The sequence below is a fragment of the Eschrichtius robustus genome, chromosome 6 (assembly GCF_028021215.1).
Source record: "Eschrichtius robustus isolate mEscRob2 chromosome 6, mEscRob2.pri, whole genome shotgun sequence".
Classification (NCBI taxonomy): Eukaryota; Metazoa; Chordata; class Mammalia; order Artiodactyla; family Eschrichtiidae; genus Eschrichtius; species Eschrichtius robustus.
In genome coordinates, this window is record NC_090829.1 from 129,626,521 (window position 1) to 129,643,985 (window position 17,465).

Below are 17,465 nucleotides of genomic sequence, written 5' to 3' on the forward strand. Positions count from 1 at the left end.
AGTATCTCCGAGGTATGCTTGTAGAAGGTGGTTAAGTGAAGAAAGGAAGAAAGGGATGTTGAAACAGCAGAATAAAATATTCAGAGGCCTGGGATCATGAAACAATATAGAGCATTCTGTGAAGACAATAAGGGGATGGAGATGAAAATGGAGATGGAGTTGGAGATGGAGTTGGAGGTGGAGATGGAGATGGAGTTGGAGGTGGAGATGGAGGGGATGGGTATTCCAACATGGACATAAAACCTCTTCTTAAGAGCCACAGACTCAATTGACCATAGTTTTAGCAGAGAAGCCCAATGTCTTATGAGAACAAACTTAAACACTCTTTTGGGCGGGAGGGGATGTTTTCCTTCTTCCTGGTCATTCCCTCCTCATGAAGGGTGCTCCAATAGTGAGACATCTCTGGCTTTTCACAACCCCTCAGTTATATTTCCCCCGATGGGGTTATTTGATGAGTTTGTGTTCAGGATTAGCAAGCTTTGCTCTGTTTTGCCATTTTCTTTCTGTTTTGAGAGCCAGTCTGTCCACAGACAGCACAGGTAATAGTTGCTCAAGGTCATGGAATGAACTCTGTAGTCTAGGTGGTTGCTATAGGTTGAGACCTTTACTCTAAGCCAATACTGCTTGATACTGGCTGGGTACATCTGTCTGATTCTGGACGCCTTCAAGAAATTTGATTACAAAGAAAAGAAAGGGGAGCAGGAGAGTCTGTAATAAGAAACAGAGGGTAGGTTAATAAAAAGGTTATTTATTAGATTTTTATTTTCCAGTTGGAAGATTTTTGAGCATGTTTACTGTTTGAAATAAGTCATCAGGAAGAAAAAGATTAAAAATTCAAAGATGATATGACTTTGGTGAAGAAAAAATTATATAAGGAGAAAGGCAAATGGATCCACGTGTACATATGAAAGAGTTCTACTAAGTATAGGAGTTACTGAGGTAACCATAGAAGTAGGAGAAATGGAAATGGAGGGATGCTGTAGCTTATGACATCTGTTTTCACCTTGGAATGTAATGCAAAGTTGTTTCCTAAGACATGAAAGTTGTGAAATAGAGCAGAGAAGTAAAGTAAGTAGTAAAAATTTGACATAGTGTCTAAAAGTGGTGTCTTAAAATGGTGGTTTTCTCTATTGCTATCACGACTTGTAAGACAAACATTTCTTTTTCTTTTTTCCTTTGAGTAATTATATTTTCTTAAAGGAATATGTACTCATGCAACTATGTGCTAATTAACTACAATTAAATAAACCATTTGTCTTTCCTTGTAGAATTCTGTTTCTATATAGTCTACATATTTTTTTTTTCCTCCAGATTTAATTTAGAGTTTTAATTACTTCATCAAAATGACTGTTTGGAGTACTTAAACGATTGAGAAGGTAAAAAAAAAAAATCCAGTTGATAAGTTACATCTACTTTAGTGTACATGTATATGTATTTTTAGAAACATCTTAAGACCATACACACATATTTTTAATGAAATGAAACTAAATATTTCTGAAAGGAATCACACATTTCTCTGACATTAAAAGTTTACAACGTCCATTAGGGAAATATGACCTGTTCTCTACCTAAGAATATACTATTCTTAATTTATAGAGGAAATTTCACATATGAAATTTTCACCTCCTGATTCACACCGTTCAACTTGTAAGTGGCATTTTACTTAGCAGTGTTGGTTATGAGTCATCTATATCAAAGAGCTATTAGTTATAAGGTGTTTTATAAGTTCCTATTTCATGTAAAAAGTAGAGGTGGAGTTAGAATGCATTCAGTGAATGTGCTTCTCCTTTTTAAGTATATAATTGTTAGTCAATCATCAGTGAAACTAAGTCTGTGACACATCTTTAATGGTATGTCTTTAGAGCGAGGCAGCATGGAAACTTTGAGAAAGTAACATTTTCAATGAAGTCAATTCTTTAGGATTCTATTTTACTCCAATGCTTACCTTTTATAGTCAGCCTAGCTTTCAAAAAATAGCTTAGATGCTATATACACATACACATAGACATCTAAATATGGGTAAATTGTAAAAATCAGAACATATGTTTAAACTATATAAATGCACTTAGGTCTGAGGTTCTTAAACCTTCAATACCAAATAGTTTTTAAACACTATATATGAGATTATATTTCTTTATATATATGTATATATATATGTAAATATATTTAAGGTAAAAAAATTGTTTTCTTGAAAGAATATATTCTAGAAATATGCATTTTAATATCAAAACATAAAATACCATTGATTTATGATATAGATTATTACAAAGAATAATTATATTTTCCAATCTTTAATATATTTGCCATTCTATTTTGAATATGCTTTCTTTTAATTCATTTCTTGTGAAGAATGATTTAGTAGACACGTATTCTTTGAATCACCTAGCATCCATTCTCCCGTCAGGTAGTAACACTTGGATTTACTTCTCAGTGCTCATGATTGGGTAGAACTGATTGCTACCCAGGTTTTGGAGTAGGCTAATTACTTAAGCCTGAACAGAGGATTGCATCTACCTTAACTTCAAAGCCAATGAAATGGGATCTTGAAGGTACCAAGTACAGATATACACTGAAACTTACACTTGTGGTAGTTATCTTCAAGTGAACAATTCTGTTAAGCTTTTACTTTTATTGCTAACATTTCCTTCTTTATTTTATGAATTAATATTATTAGACCTAATTTTAATTGGGGTATCCATATGTTTATTATTAACAAGGTATCTTTATTTCTTGAGCTTCATGTTTATAGATGGAAGACTTTTCAGCTTGAATAACATTCCTGACTTCTCTCTATAATTGTCATTCACTTCTCTCCATGGGAAATGAAATGACTTAATTAATCAGTAAGCTTGGGGGAAGAAACTGAGCATACCTCTACCAACCCCTTTCGTTCTCTTTTTTCATAACCAGCCTATCTATGGGGCAAAAATTTGCATTTGTTCTCTTGTCTTGCATTAATCTTAGTGAAGAGAGCTCTGTCCCTCTGGCAGAAACCCATAATTGTCTTAGTTTTGCCTGTGATTGGAGCAGACTCTGTGTAATATAGTGGGAAGCTTAAATATTTCTTCAGGTTTTTAAATCACATCTCCAATCCAGCTTCTATCAATAATAAAATTTATTTCAGGGCTTCCCTGGTGGTGCAGTGGTTGAGAATCTGCCTGCCAATGCAGGGGACACGGGTTCGAGCCCTGGTCTGGGAAGATCCCACATGCTGCGGAGCAACTAGGCCCGTGAGCCACAACTACTGAGCCTGCGCGTCTGGAGCCTGTGCTCCCAACAAGAGAGGCCACGATAGTGAGAGGCCCGCGCACCGCGATGAAGAGTGGCCCCCGCTTGCCGCAACTAGAGAAAGCCCTCACACAGAAACGAAGACCCAACACAGCCAAAAATAAATAAATAAATTAATTAATTAAAAAAAAATTTATTTCAAACTATATCTCTTATAGCTGTCAATTCATGGGCCTTGATTTGAGAAGGAGAAGAAATAGATACTATTAACTTATCCTCATTGAATCCTACACAATTATGACCACTCCAGCTATTTAATATCTTATAGATTGGATATGTCCTATTGTAGTGTTTGCAAAATGTACCTCCCTCCACTGTATGACTTTTTCCTCCCAAATAAGAAGCTTTCTGCATTGCAGGTTTTTGATTATTATTACCACCTTGAAGAATTCTTCTACTATCCCTATAATACTGGGTTAGATCCCTCTCTTGCTTGCAGACACAGTACTATATTGGAGAATTTGTCCTACAACATTTTCATTCACTCTTTAATTGTCTGTGTCTATTACTAGCTCTGGAGCTTTTTCATGGTACCAATGTTCTTACTGAACATTGTAACACCAACAAGCAATTATATAAATAGGCATAGAACAATTATGTGAGATATGTATTAAAAAAGAATGATTGAAACAATAGATTGATAAATAGTTGAATACACTTGTGGTCTACAAAGTACTTTTCCATACATTATCATTTTACATCTTTCTAACAGTTCAAAGAGTAAAATGTATGACATTCCCTTTTCAAACATAAGGATATTACATTTGTCTAATTTTTAAAAGTATGATGCCATGTATTTTAATAACAATGTGTTCTGTAAATATATTTCAGTTAGCTTTTGGTGTAAACAAAAATACTCTTAAAGTCAGTGGTAAAACAAAAAGTGTGTGTGTCGATGATTCTGTAAGTCTGCAGTTAGGGTAGGGCTCAGCTGAAGCATCTCAACTTTACTTCATGTGTGTCAACTGGGATCATTCATGCATTTGTGGTAAGGGGGCAGGTTGGTTGGGGGCTGGTTGGTCCAGGATGGCCTTGCCTACATGTCTGGAAACTACCTCATGCTGTCAGCAAGGTCACTCCACTTCTTTTTCAAGGCCAGCTTGGACTAGTGACTGGCTTCTAACAGTGTGAGAATGCTAATTGCAAGGTTTCTTGAAGCTTGTCATTGAAATCCTACAACATTACTTCTACCACATATTATTAGTCAAAAAGTATGACTGAATTCAAGAAAGTGAAGAATTAGACCCTATTATTTTATAGGAAGAGCAGCAAAGTCATATTGTAAAAGGGTATGAATACAGAGATTAAAAAAAAAAAAAATTGTGGCCACTTTTTGTATCTACCATAAAATATTTATTTAAGGAGGAAAGGATAAGAGAGACTAATATTTATTAAGTGACTATTATATTCCAGGTATTTTACATATCTTACTTCATTTATTAATCATCGTAAAAACTCTATGTGACATGTAGTGTCCCTAATTTATAGTTAAGAATATTGAAAAAGCAGAAAGTTAACATATCCCATTGTCCATAGCTGATAACTGATAGAAATGACCTTCAAGAACTCAAATCTGCATGATTTCAGAGACTTATGTCATGCCACAGAAAAGAAAGTATAAGTAAAGTTAACAAATAATGTATTAGAACTAGAAATGTTGGGATGAGAATACCTTACTTAGAATAATACTTTCACTGATTATATGGGTAACAAATCACTGGAAAACTTAATGTTTAAGAAAATATTTGTTTAGCTCATAAATTTACGTATCTGCAATTTGGACTGTGCTCGGCTATGTAGTTCCTCTGTTGTTCTTAGCTGGGCTTGCTTATATCTGCAGATAGGTGACATAATTGGCTAGGTAGCTTTGCCTCTCATGATTGGCTAGCTATTGGCTGAGGTCTGAAAAATGATAGAAAAAGTTTATTAGTGGAGGCTGATACAGCAGAGAAAAGACTACTATAGGAGACTATGGCACCAAAACATCTAGCAAAATTATCTCGTGAACCCTGCCAAGATAATTTCCAGGTAGAATGTTGAAAGTGTCATTAGATTTCCTTTGTTTTCTTTGATAAGATATGAAGAAGGAGAGATCTTCTAAAATAAATATTTAGTTTGTGATCAGAATTAGAGAGAAATGGAAATTAGAAAGACAAATTGGACTGAAAGCAAAATTTCTTTTTACCCTTAGTCTCAAAAATGGATAAAAGACTCAAAATGAGATTTGGGGCCAACGGTTATTCAAATATGTCTCTGAGACTATTTTTAAGGTCTGGCATTCATGGTAACACCAAAACCAACACATATTTATGAATAAATTTAACCAAGGAGGTGAAAGATCTGTACAGTGAAAACTACAAGAGTTGGTGAAAGAAACTGAAGAAAACACAAACAAATGGAAAGATATCTGGTGTTCATGAATAAGAAGAATTGATATTGTTAAAATGTCCATTCTACCCAAAGATATCTATAAATTCAATGAAATCCCTATCAAAATCCCAATGGTATTTTTCATATAAGTAGAAAAAAAAATCTTAAAATTTGTATGGAGTCAAAAAAGACCCTGAATAACCAAAGCAATACTGAGAAAGAAGACTGAAGCTGAAGGCAGCATGCTTCCTGATTTCAAGCTCTTCTACAAAGCTATAGTAAAACAAACAAACAAAAACAAAAAAAAACAAAAAACAATATGGTACTGCCATAAAAACAGACACTTTGACGAATGAAACATAATTGAAAACCCACAATAAACCCTCCCTTGACAAGAGAGCCAAGAATACTAGATAGGGAAAGGATAGTCTCTTTATTAAAAGGTGCTGGGAAAACTGGATAGACACATGCAGAAAAATAAAATTGGACCCCTGTCATACACCACTTTCAGAAATTAGCTAAAAATGAATTAAAGACCTAAACGTAAGAACTGAAACCATAAAACTCCTAGGACAAAACATAGGGAAAAAGCTCCTTGACATTGGTCTTGGCAATCATTTTTTTGTATATTACACTGAAAGCACAACAAAAGCAAAAATTAATAATGATGACTACATCAAACTAAAGAACTTCTGCACAGCAAAAGAAATAATCAACAAAATAAGAAGGCAACCTATGGGATGGGAGAAAATTTTTGTAAGTCATATATCTGATAAGGGGTTCATATTCAAAATATATAGATTCATAAAACTCAAGAGCAAAAAATCAATTAAAAAAATAGGCAAAAGAAATGAATAGAAGTTTTTCCAAAGAAGACATACAAATGGCCAAAAAGTACATGAAAAATGCTCAACATTGCTAATCATTGGGAAAATGCAAATCAAACACAACAAGATATCACCTCACTTCTGTTAGAATAACTATCATTAAAAAGACAAGTGATAAATGTTAGTGAGGGTATGGAAAAATAGAATCCTTCTGAACTTTTTGTGGAATATAAATTAATACAGCCACTATGGAAAACAGTATACAGTTTTCTCAATTAAAAATAGAACTACTATATGATCCAGCATTCCACATCTGGGTATATAGCCAAAGGAAATGAAAACAGGACCCTGAAGAGATATCTGCACTCCCATGTTCACTGCAGCATTATTCACCATAGTCAAGATACGGAAACAACTTAAGTGTTCATCAACAGATGAAGGTATATATACACAATAGAATATTATTCAGGCATAAAAAAGAACGAAATCCTGCCATTTCTGATATGGATGGACCTTGAGGGCATTATGCTAAGTGAAATAGTCAGACAAAGACAAATGTATGATATCACTTGTATGTGGAATCTAAAAAAAGTAGACTGGTAGTTACCAGGGACTGGGTGGGGGCAGGGAAATGGGGAGATGTTAGTCAAAGGGTACAAAATTTCAGTTATAAGACAAGTCTGGAAATCTAATGTACAGCATGGTGATTACAGTTAATAATAGTGTACTATATACTTGAAAGTTGCTAAGAGAGTAGATCTTAAATGTTTCACTACAAAAATAAAATAATAATTATGTGACCCAATGGGAGTATTAACAAAAGCTCTGGGGGTAATCATTTTGTAATATATAAGTATATCAAATCAACACATTGTACACCTTAAACTCATACAATGTTATATGTCAATTATATCTTAATAAAGCTGGAAGGGGTGTCTGTGATTAAAATAAAGACACTTGAAATGTGAAGGAATAAATGGACCAATTGTGATGCTTCAACAGGCAACAGACAAATTGGCAATTGTCTCTACAAGTTTCAGTTATCTCAGCTTTCTTGAGTGTCAGCTATGAATAAGAAGTCTAAAACTCTAATAATCAACACCAACTTCCAACTCAGAGAGTCCATGTCATTCTTATTTGCATGCGTATATTTTCATGAACATGCAAATTTCTTGAGTGGCTCATTTTCAATGTACTAATAGGAGCAAAGTGGCACTAGCTATTGATTTTGGACCATTATTCCCTGCAGACATTGTACTGATTCTCTGGGTCTGGTGAAAATCTCAGATACTAGCAGTTCTGGAGATGGGCCACCACTCTCTCTTATTATATTCCTGATGCTCTTAGCCAAAGAGCCAATGACCTCTGAGTTGAAGCTCTTTCAGACCTTCTGTTGACCAGTTTCATTGGACATCAGGCCATTCTAGACATATTTGGATACGGTGGTATCTAGTATCTGTCAAATTACAAGGCGAGTAGAGAATATTCAGCATTAGTGAACAGGGCTCTGAGCACCAGAGTGAGGCTATGGCCATGAAGCAGGGCAGTTAAAGAACATGGCAGGGTTGGGTGTCTCCAGTTGCAGAGGCAGACAGTCAATTTTGAGTCTTTTTGAGAGAAGAGGAGACACAAAGGAAGGTGAAACTCTGGCTATAATGGCAAAGCTAATACTCAAAGTCAGAGAGAAATACAACAGTGATGTCTGTATCTTCTGCTGAGGCTGTTGCCATTAAAGCTAAGGGAATCCCTTCAATGGGATTATTTAACGTAATGGGTTGTATTTAAATACACCTATGAGAATTAAACCTTTAGGATTTACCAATCCTTAACATTTTTTTCAAGACGTTAAGAAGAGACTAATGAAGCATAATCCCAATGTTAAAGGGAAATAATCCCAATTCGCAAGAGCATGGCTTCGACTGCTGCTTGAAATTTGGTCATAGTACATGAACACAGCTCCTCCTATAATTGTACCCTCCACCTCATGCAAAAAAAAATCTCATATGTCACAACCCTCTAAAATATAACGTGTTTTTACATATTAAAAGAAGAACTACGTGTATGTTTTTAAAAACAATGATTTTGTGTGTATCTATTTTTAGAAATTTTGAAATTACACTTTAAACATCAACAAAATTAGGATTAAGAAGTAACATAAAAGAATTAGTTTTAGGTAGGCTAATCTATATTTCTCAATATGTCTAGTTACAAGAAATAAAAGGTAAATAATTCCATATATATATATCTTTAAAATTATTCTAAACACTAGCAAGCAAAGGGGAAAGCAAAAATTCATGGTGAAATCATCAGATTACCAGAAAGATTTACTTTTAAAATTTAAATCACTTATGGCAGCATATTATCAAAACTTTCCTTTTATTAAGATCAAGATATTGCTTAGTATGATGTCATTTGATCTTTGATGAAACAGAAGTGTAATTCTTAAATATTTTCCTATATAAATTAAAATATTGTTTTCTATTTTGCTGCATGCATACACTTTTGCATTCAAATTTACTGCAATGAGACATAAAAACAAGAGTATATAAGTGATTCAAAAGAAATCACATGCAAAATATGCTGTATTGAAGCTTCTATGAGTTAATTTGTCTTGAAGTTGGCTGTAGAACATGGTGGTTTGGTTCCCATTCAGTAAATATTCTCAGTGTTTACATAATGCTAACCAAAATAAAATATGCCGTGAAATTTTCTAGAGGGATTGAAAATTTAGGTTAAATCCTTCAGTACAAAAGGAAAATATTTTTTAAAATTCCCTTGAAAAAAACGCATGCTTAAAATATATAAAATATAAATAATCAGGTACACAAAATTTTCATCCAGTAGAAGCTTTCTTTATGATTTAAGGGTATTTATAAAAATGAAAACTATCCAGAGAACAAATTTCTCCCTTCATATCCAGAATAATGTTTAATTATCTGTGAAATTTGTAATTCTTGGAAATGTATATGTTGACTTTTAAACCGTAATCATAATGGGTTATATTATGAATACTATGTCATCATTTTTTTTCTTCATGTTTATTTTTATTTTGTTTTGGAAACCACCTTACAATCATTATGGATTTTTGGAATTTTCGGAGGTATTATTGTGACTTCAGTGTTTGGTAATTCTCAAAAATAAAAGTACCAACATTAAGAAATATTCACTGACAAATGGTAGATTCCTGGATATGAAATGGTCCATGAGAAAGCCTGCCATCATATTGCATGCCACACCCTGTCAGAGCGAGAGCCACGTGAAGAATCATTGAAATGACGTTGAAAAACTTCCCAGACACCAGAATTTATAACATTTGAAATTTGAACTAAGTCCTAGTAGTTTCTGGACTCTTTGATCACCATGATACTGAAGCAACACTTAGTGCTTAGTGATGAAAACCACATTAATTTTCAGTAATTGGAGCATATGGTGACAAGGAAAAAACAGTATAGATGCAGTGTTCAGTAAGAACTCCTTTTTTCAAAGCTACATTTTCAAATTTCATAATTTCAAAAAGGCATTTAGTGAAAAGTTTTCCTCCTACCCTGCCCCAATCCCCTTCTTTAATGGTAATGTTTCCAACTTCTCATATACTCTTTCATAATATATCTACAGATATACAAGTAAATTTATATATACACTTAGTTTCTTCAGTTTTTTTTTTTCAAAAATTGCAGCATATATATAGTTTTTGGCACCTTTTTTTTGTTTGTTTGTTTGGTTTTTTTTTTTTTGCCTCTTAAGCAAATTTATTTCATACAGTGGATTTAACAACAATGATTCAACAGGAAGATTATTTCTAAAAAGCCTAAAAATGAACTCTAGAATTTTGAAAATACAAGATTTTTAATAATATTCCAGTTGTTTACAAAATTGCAAATGACGTTCCTAGCAATAGTAAACATACCCTTCATAGGCTCTTCTAAGATGGTCAGGTAATAGAGTTTTCTTATAGCAGAATGTACTGAAAACCTAACACTGTATGTACAAATATATAATATACAAACTTAAAGTAAAAAATAGAGCACGAATATCCACCTGATCAGAGATTTGTTTGCAGGAATAAGTAAATATGGTACAGTCAATAAAGTGTAAAATGTCCATAGTGGCACCTTGTTTTTTTTGTTTTGTTTTGTTTTTTTTAAGTTCTCTAATCAGTATAACTCGGGTATCCTTCCACTTTAACACAGAAAGATAATTGTGTTCTTTTTTTTTTTTCTTTACAGATAAATACATCTTATTTAACCTTGTTTAAAAGATAATCTTAGTTATTTAAGTACATACATCATATTTATCTAGTCAGATAACATTCCATGTGTGAAATTCACTAATTTAAAGTTTCTTTTGATGAATACTTGCTGTATAAATCTTTGCTATACTGAAAAACAAAGCAAAAAAAAAAAAAAAACCCTACAATGAATAATCACTATATGCGTTATTGCACATGTGTGAGCATACACTTGTGAGGTAAATCCTAAAAACGACATTGATTTTGCATAGGCCATGTGCATCTTTACTTTCAGTAGCTATTACCAAATTGCTCTCTGAATAGGTTTTACCAAATAGCACTACTGTAATCCAGTTACATAAGTGCCTGCTTCTCAAACTCTTAGCACCTGAATGTATCAGTTTTTTTGATTTCGGCCAAGCAAAAAAGGGGAAAACTGGCAGTATTCATTACCTTTTCCTCTATGTTAATCAGTGTGATTGATGCTGAATCTATGTAAAGTGACTTGGCACCTGAGGTGAGCCTTAACAAAGACAAACAGAAAGAAGGAAGAAAGGAAGGAAGGAAGGAAGGAAGGAAGGAAGGAAGGAAGGAAGGAAGGAAAGAAGGAAGGAAGGAAGGAAGAAAAGAAAGAAAGAAAGAAAGAAAGAAAGAAAGAAAGAAAGAAAGAAAGAAAGAAAGAAAGAAAGAAAGAAAAGAAAGAAAGAAAGAAAGAAAGAAAGAAAGAAGGAAAAAGGAAGGAAGGAAGGAGGAAAGAAAGAATAAGGAAAGGAAAGGGAAGGGAAAAGAGGAAGGAAAGGAAAGGAGAAGAGAAGGAAAAAAGAAAGTATAGAGTGATGGAGAAAGAAAGAAATGAAAGAAGCTGGAAGAATGGAGGGAGGGAGAGAGGAAAGCCATGTAGTAGGTTATATTCCAGGGGGAGTGAATGAATGAGCAAGGTTCAGCTGAAGCTGTGAATGCAGAGTACATGTTTAGTTGATTGGTGCCAGACAGTAGAGTTTAAACTGAAAGCAGTAGGTCATTTAGAATTTTTCTCAGCAGAGACATTCCATGATAAGATTAGGATTTAAGAACAATTGGTAAGACAAAATGATAGGTAGTAAAGGGGCCAGTGGGATGGGTTAGGCAGTTAGTTGCAATCATTGTATCATAAGGTGATGTGTGTGGTGAGAGCTGAGAAAACAAACATTGGATAAAAGAACTTGATGATTGTATACAGGAGATGAAGGAATGAATGATGACTTCAAGATTTTTAGTCACATTATTTTATATGAACAGACCAATCACAAGCACTGAAATTGAAACTGTGATTAAAAATCTTCCAACAAACAAAAGCCCAGGACCAGATGGCTTCACAGGTGAATTCTATCAAACATTTAGAGAAGAGCTAACACCTATCCTTCTCAAACTCTTCCAAAATATAGCAGAGGGAGGAACACTCCCAAACTCATTCTACAAGGCCACCATCACCCTGATACCAAAAGCAGACAAAGATGTCACAAAAAAAGAAAACTACAGACCAATATCTCTGATGAACATAGATGCAGAAATCCTCAGCAAAATACTAGCAAACAAAATCCAACCTCACATTAAAAGGATCATACACCATGATCAAGTGGGGTTTATCCCAGGAATGCAAGGATTCTTCAACATACGCAAATCAATCAATGTGATACACCATATTAACAAACTGAAGGAGAAAAACCATATGATCATCTCAATAGATGCAGAGAAAGCTTTTGACAAAATTCACCACCTATTTATGGTAAAAAACCCTACAGAAAGTAGGCATAGAGGGAACTTACCTCAACATAATAAAGGCCATATATGACAAACCCACAGCCAACATCATTCTCAATGGTGAAAAACTGAAACCACTTCCACTAAGGTCAGGAACAAGACAAGGTTGCGCACTCTCAGCACAATTATTCAACATAATTTTGGAAGTTTTAGCCACAGCAATCAGAGAAGAAGAGATAAAATGAATCCAAATTGGAAAAGAAGTAAAACTCACTGTTTGCAGATGACATGACATGATATTATACATAGAAAATCCTAAAGATGCTCCCAGAAAACTACTATAGCTAATCAACGAATTTGGTAAAGTAGCAAGATACAAAATGAATGCACAGAAATCTCTTGTATTCCTATACACTAATGATGAAAAATCTGAAAACGAAATTAAGGAAACACTCCTATTTACCACTGCAACAAAAAGAATAAAATACCTAGGAATAAACCTACGTAAGGAGACAAAAGACTTCTATGCATAAAACTATAAGACTCTGATGAAAGATATTAAAGATGATAGTTACACACATTATCTTGGTTATTAATAAAGGTAAACATAAGAGTTCAAAAGTGAAGGGTGTTGTAGCTACTGTTCACAGAAAACTAAAGACATTCATAGAAATTACTTTGGAAGAGGATAGCTTGGAGAGGTTTCTCTACGAATCATCATCAAAACTTTGGGAGCACTTTTGACTTCATAACCAAGCCAACATCTTGGTCATGTAAAAATAGAGAAAAAGGACTTACAGAAAGCGAGATGAATGTGTATTTTCTTAGTGTTTTTAATGTTAGCGACCCATATAGTAGAGAAGGGGTGGGATTTATTTTGGGGTGGGTATGAGTAGAAAACTCAAAGGTTCTTACATTTTTGCCCAACACCTGCATAAATTATACACTTAATGTAACAGGCTCCAGGTGTGAATGGTGCAGAAACCCACAGTGCAAAGAAAATAAAAGACACTTTTCTAGAAAACCCTGCTGTTTTAAAAATGACTTTTGTATATAATATTGCTTGCAAACTATGAGTAATAAAACAATGACAACACCAAAAAAAAAAAAAAAAAAAAGATTTTTAGTCACATTATTTCAACCCTCCTGGAAAACAATGTTTCTGTTTTTATGAAAGCACAGGGAACATGTGATGTGATTGACCAAAGGATGTTTTTCCTTCTCTGTCAATATGATTAACAGAAGAAACCCATGCATAACAATTTATCCAAAATAGTAAGTACAGCCAGCCAAGGGACTGATTGGGTATATTCAGTGATAAATTCAGGGAAGTGCTTAGGGGGTCTTTAACCCCCTCCACCCTAATTATCTCCATCAGTAACTTCCTTCCACAACTAACCTATGGGGAGCAATGAAGTCACTATACACATACGGCTTTAAGATAACCTGCCCAACTCTTCCTGTAACCAAATATTGACCCTGAGTCTCTGATATAGAAATTCTAGAGACGTCATTGACCTGACTCTCTTTATATATATGATTTGCTTCATCTTATTTAACCTTCATGTATACATACAATTTATATGTAAGGTCCATGAGAACAGGGGTGTTTTCTTCCTCTTTTGTGCATTACTTTTTTCCCAGTACCTAAATAGTGCTAAGCACATCAAAGATACACATTAAATCTAAATATTTAAACATTTAAATAGCTGTTAAATGGATCTCTGTATGTTGGACATGTAATTGCACGTTAGGACTGGGGGTAAGGGTCTGGTGCAAACTGAACAACTCCGTCTCTCTTTGGAGAAGAAAGTTTGCTCCATTTCTCTTAATGTCACTGCAGCAGCCAAGTAATCTCATTGGTGAATCTGTTGTCCCCACAGATTGAGAGACTGAGTCATCTGAGTATGATTTTTATGTTTTGTATGTTTGTTTGTTTTGTTTTTTGTTTTACTGCGTTTTATTTCAGTGTAAGTTTGCAAGATGGTTATTTTTATGTGTTGAATGTTAGCAGCCCAGTGGTTTGAGTCAATTTAGAAGCATTTAATTTTGTTTTTCTCTCATAAATTCTGAGCCCACCCAAGTGCACTGCAATCCATCAAGTCAGGAAACTGAATTTTGTGCGCCAGAGTTTTTGGAATTGATTTAGCTGTACCTGAATCCAAGTTGATCATTCTTTAAACTCCCAGGGCTTAACTGTTTAAGTCTATAGCATATTAAACTCTTAGGTATAAATATTCACAGCCTGTTCACTGCCCTGGCTCTAATTTTAACTTGGAGTTAGTACTGTTTCATTTGGGATTAATGGAAAAGCAAAAATATTTGTCAGAAAACTGCCGAGAGTGTTAAATTTAATTTCATGACTTCTACTGCAGAAAAAGTTAATTTTCCCAGGCTTTGTGAACCCTAAATTTCACCCATGGCTATTAGGCACAACATTTCCTCAAGTTATCTTTCTTGCTTCCCTTCTTTTGGCAAGACTTACCTTGCTGTGAATTTCCTCAATGTGGGCAGAAAGGTTAAAGCAATAAGAACGTGCCGTCGCTGACCTTCCTTGGAACCCGAGTTCTGAAGGCACTCATGTTGATGTGGCAGCCCAACTCTCTAGGGCTTACAGGAAAACTCCAATCTGTTCCGGAAGCTGCTATGAGCCAGCGGCTATGAACTTGTGGCCCAACCACAGAGAATCAGGAACTTCTGAGTTAGAGCCCAGACTCAACTGAACCTCACTGAGTGACCTCAGGCAAGTTACTTCACATTTGCCTGTCCCTCATTTTCCAGCTGTAAAATAGGAAAAAATAATATTTCCTCATTCAAGTTAAGCAGTTTGTAAGTTTCTCCTGCTGTACTCTGGGTTAGTGTTCTTGCATACTTGTCTCTTAGCTTTGGTTTTTAATACCAACTTTAAGAGCAGAATGGGATTGATATTTTATTTTCTAAAGGTTGCCAAATAAAATTTTCAATAATTGAATATGAACTAAATTAAATTATGTATATAGAAATCCACATGAATAATCTTTTTTGAGCTATGCTGTAACACTCATTAGAAACCTCCCTGCCAATTATAACGTGACTTCAATGAGGAAAAGATTTTTGGGGTTATTTTTTTACCCTTACTATATCCCCATAATTTAGAAAAGCACCTTCCATATAATAGATGCTCAATAAATATTTACTGAATAAATGAATAAACAAATAAGTGAAAAATTAAATAATGGTCCAAGAATATTATAGACAAGAATATTATAAACAAGATTTTGATTTTACTATATACAGTATATAGTATATATACTATATACTATATTTATATTTTTAAATAAGCAAGAATTATAAACACATCAGAACATAAAAAGATATAGAAATTGAAGCTATAGATTTATGATACTATAGAATTTTTTATTCATTCTTTGGCTACATAAATTCAAAGCTATCTTGTAACAATCTAAGGAGTCTGCAGAATTTGTGTTACAGGATTCCTGCTCTGTATACTTTTATATCCTAAAGATTCATAAAGCATTTATTAATACTTTTTTCATGACATGTATTGATTCAGATACATTACAAGAGCAGAAAAGTTATTTGACAGAAGTGCAAAAGAAAGTTATTATTTAATTAGAATAGGTATTTTTGGAATGTGAAAAGGATGGGAAATTTTATATAAAGGAAAGTTGAAAAATTAGGTATTGACAAAATGCCAATATATTTTTCTAAAATTACTTTGGTGGCAAAATCCATTTTTTATTTATAAAATTTGCCTTAACATTTAAAAATAATTTAACATTTACCCAGTTGACTCCAGAATTTTCACTTTTTAATTACTTTCTGTTGTATCATAAAGTCATTTAAAAGTGAATAAAGTGATAATCTCTAGTTGCATCTGTATTGCTGTAAATGGCATTATTTCATTCTTTTTATGGCTGAGTAGTATTCCATTGTATATATGTACCACCTCTTCTTTATCCATTCATCTGCTAATGGACATTTAGGTTGTTTCCATGTTTTGGTTATTGTGAATAGTGCTGTTATGAACATAGGGGTTCATGTATCTTTTTGGATTATATTTTTGTTCAGGTATATTCCCAGGAGTCAGATTGCGGGATCATATGGTAATTCTATTTTTAGTTTTCTGAGGAACCGCCATAGTGTTTTCCATAGTGGTTGTACCAACTTACATTCCTACCAACAGTGTAGGAGGGTTCCCTTTTCTACAGACTCTCTCCAGCATTTGTTATTTGTAGATTTTTTAATGATGGCCACTCTGACCAGTGTGTGGTGGTACCTCACTGTAGTTTTGATTTGAATTTCTCTAATAATTAGTGATGTTGAGCATCTTTTCATGTGCCTACTGGCCATCTGTATGTCTTCTTTAGAGAAATGTCTATTAAAGTCTTCTGCCCATTTTTCTATAGGGTTGTTTGTTTTTTTTGTTATTGAGTTGTATGAGCTGTTTGTATTTTTTTGAGATTAAGCCCTTGTCTGTCACATCATTTGCAAATATTTTCTCCCATTCCGTATGTTGTTCTTTTCATTTTTTTTATGGTTTCCTTTGCTGTGCAAAAGATTGTTAGTTTGATTAGGTCCCATTTGTTTATTTTTGTTTTTATTTATATTGCCTTGGGAGACTGACCTAAGAAAACCTTGGTACAATTTACATCAGAGATTATCATACTAAGTGAAGTAAGTCAGAAAGAGAAAGACAGATACCATATGATATCACTTATATGTGGAATCTAAAATATGGCACAAATGAACCTATTTACAAAACAGAAACTGACTCATAGACATAGTGAACAGACTTGTGGTTGCAAGGGAGAGGGAAGAGGGAGAGGGATGAACTGAGAGTTTGGGATTGGTAGATGCAAACTATTACATTTAGAATGGCTAAACAACAAGGTCCTAATGTATAGCACAGGGAACTACATTCAATATCCTGTGATACACCATTGTAAGGCAATTATACTTCAATAAAGATGTATAAAAAAAAAATCCTGTGATAAACCATAATGGAAAAG

General features: G+C 33.9%; 1 long non-coding RNA gene across 1 annotated transcript in view; it reads right to left on the reverse strand.

The window, feature by feature from the left end:
* Window positions 1–15,052, reverse strand: part of LOC137766029 (uncharacterized) — a 62,897-nt gene extending 47,845 nt beyond the window's left edge. The window contains exon 1 of the long non-coding RNA XR_011074262.1: window positions 14,939–15,052. This is a non-coding gene — a long non-coding RNA (uncharacterized lncRNA). The remainder of the gene's footprint in view (window positions 1–14,938) is intronic.
* Between the last annotated feature and the right edge of the window lie 2,413 nt (window positions 15,053–17,465).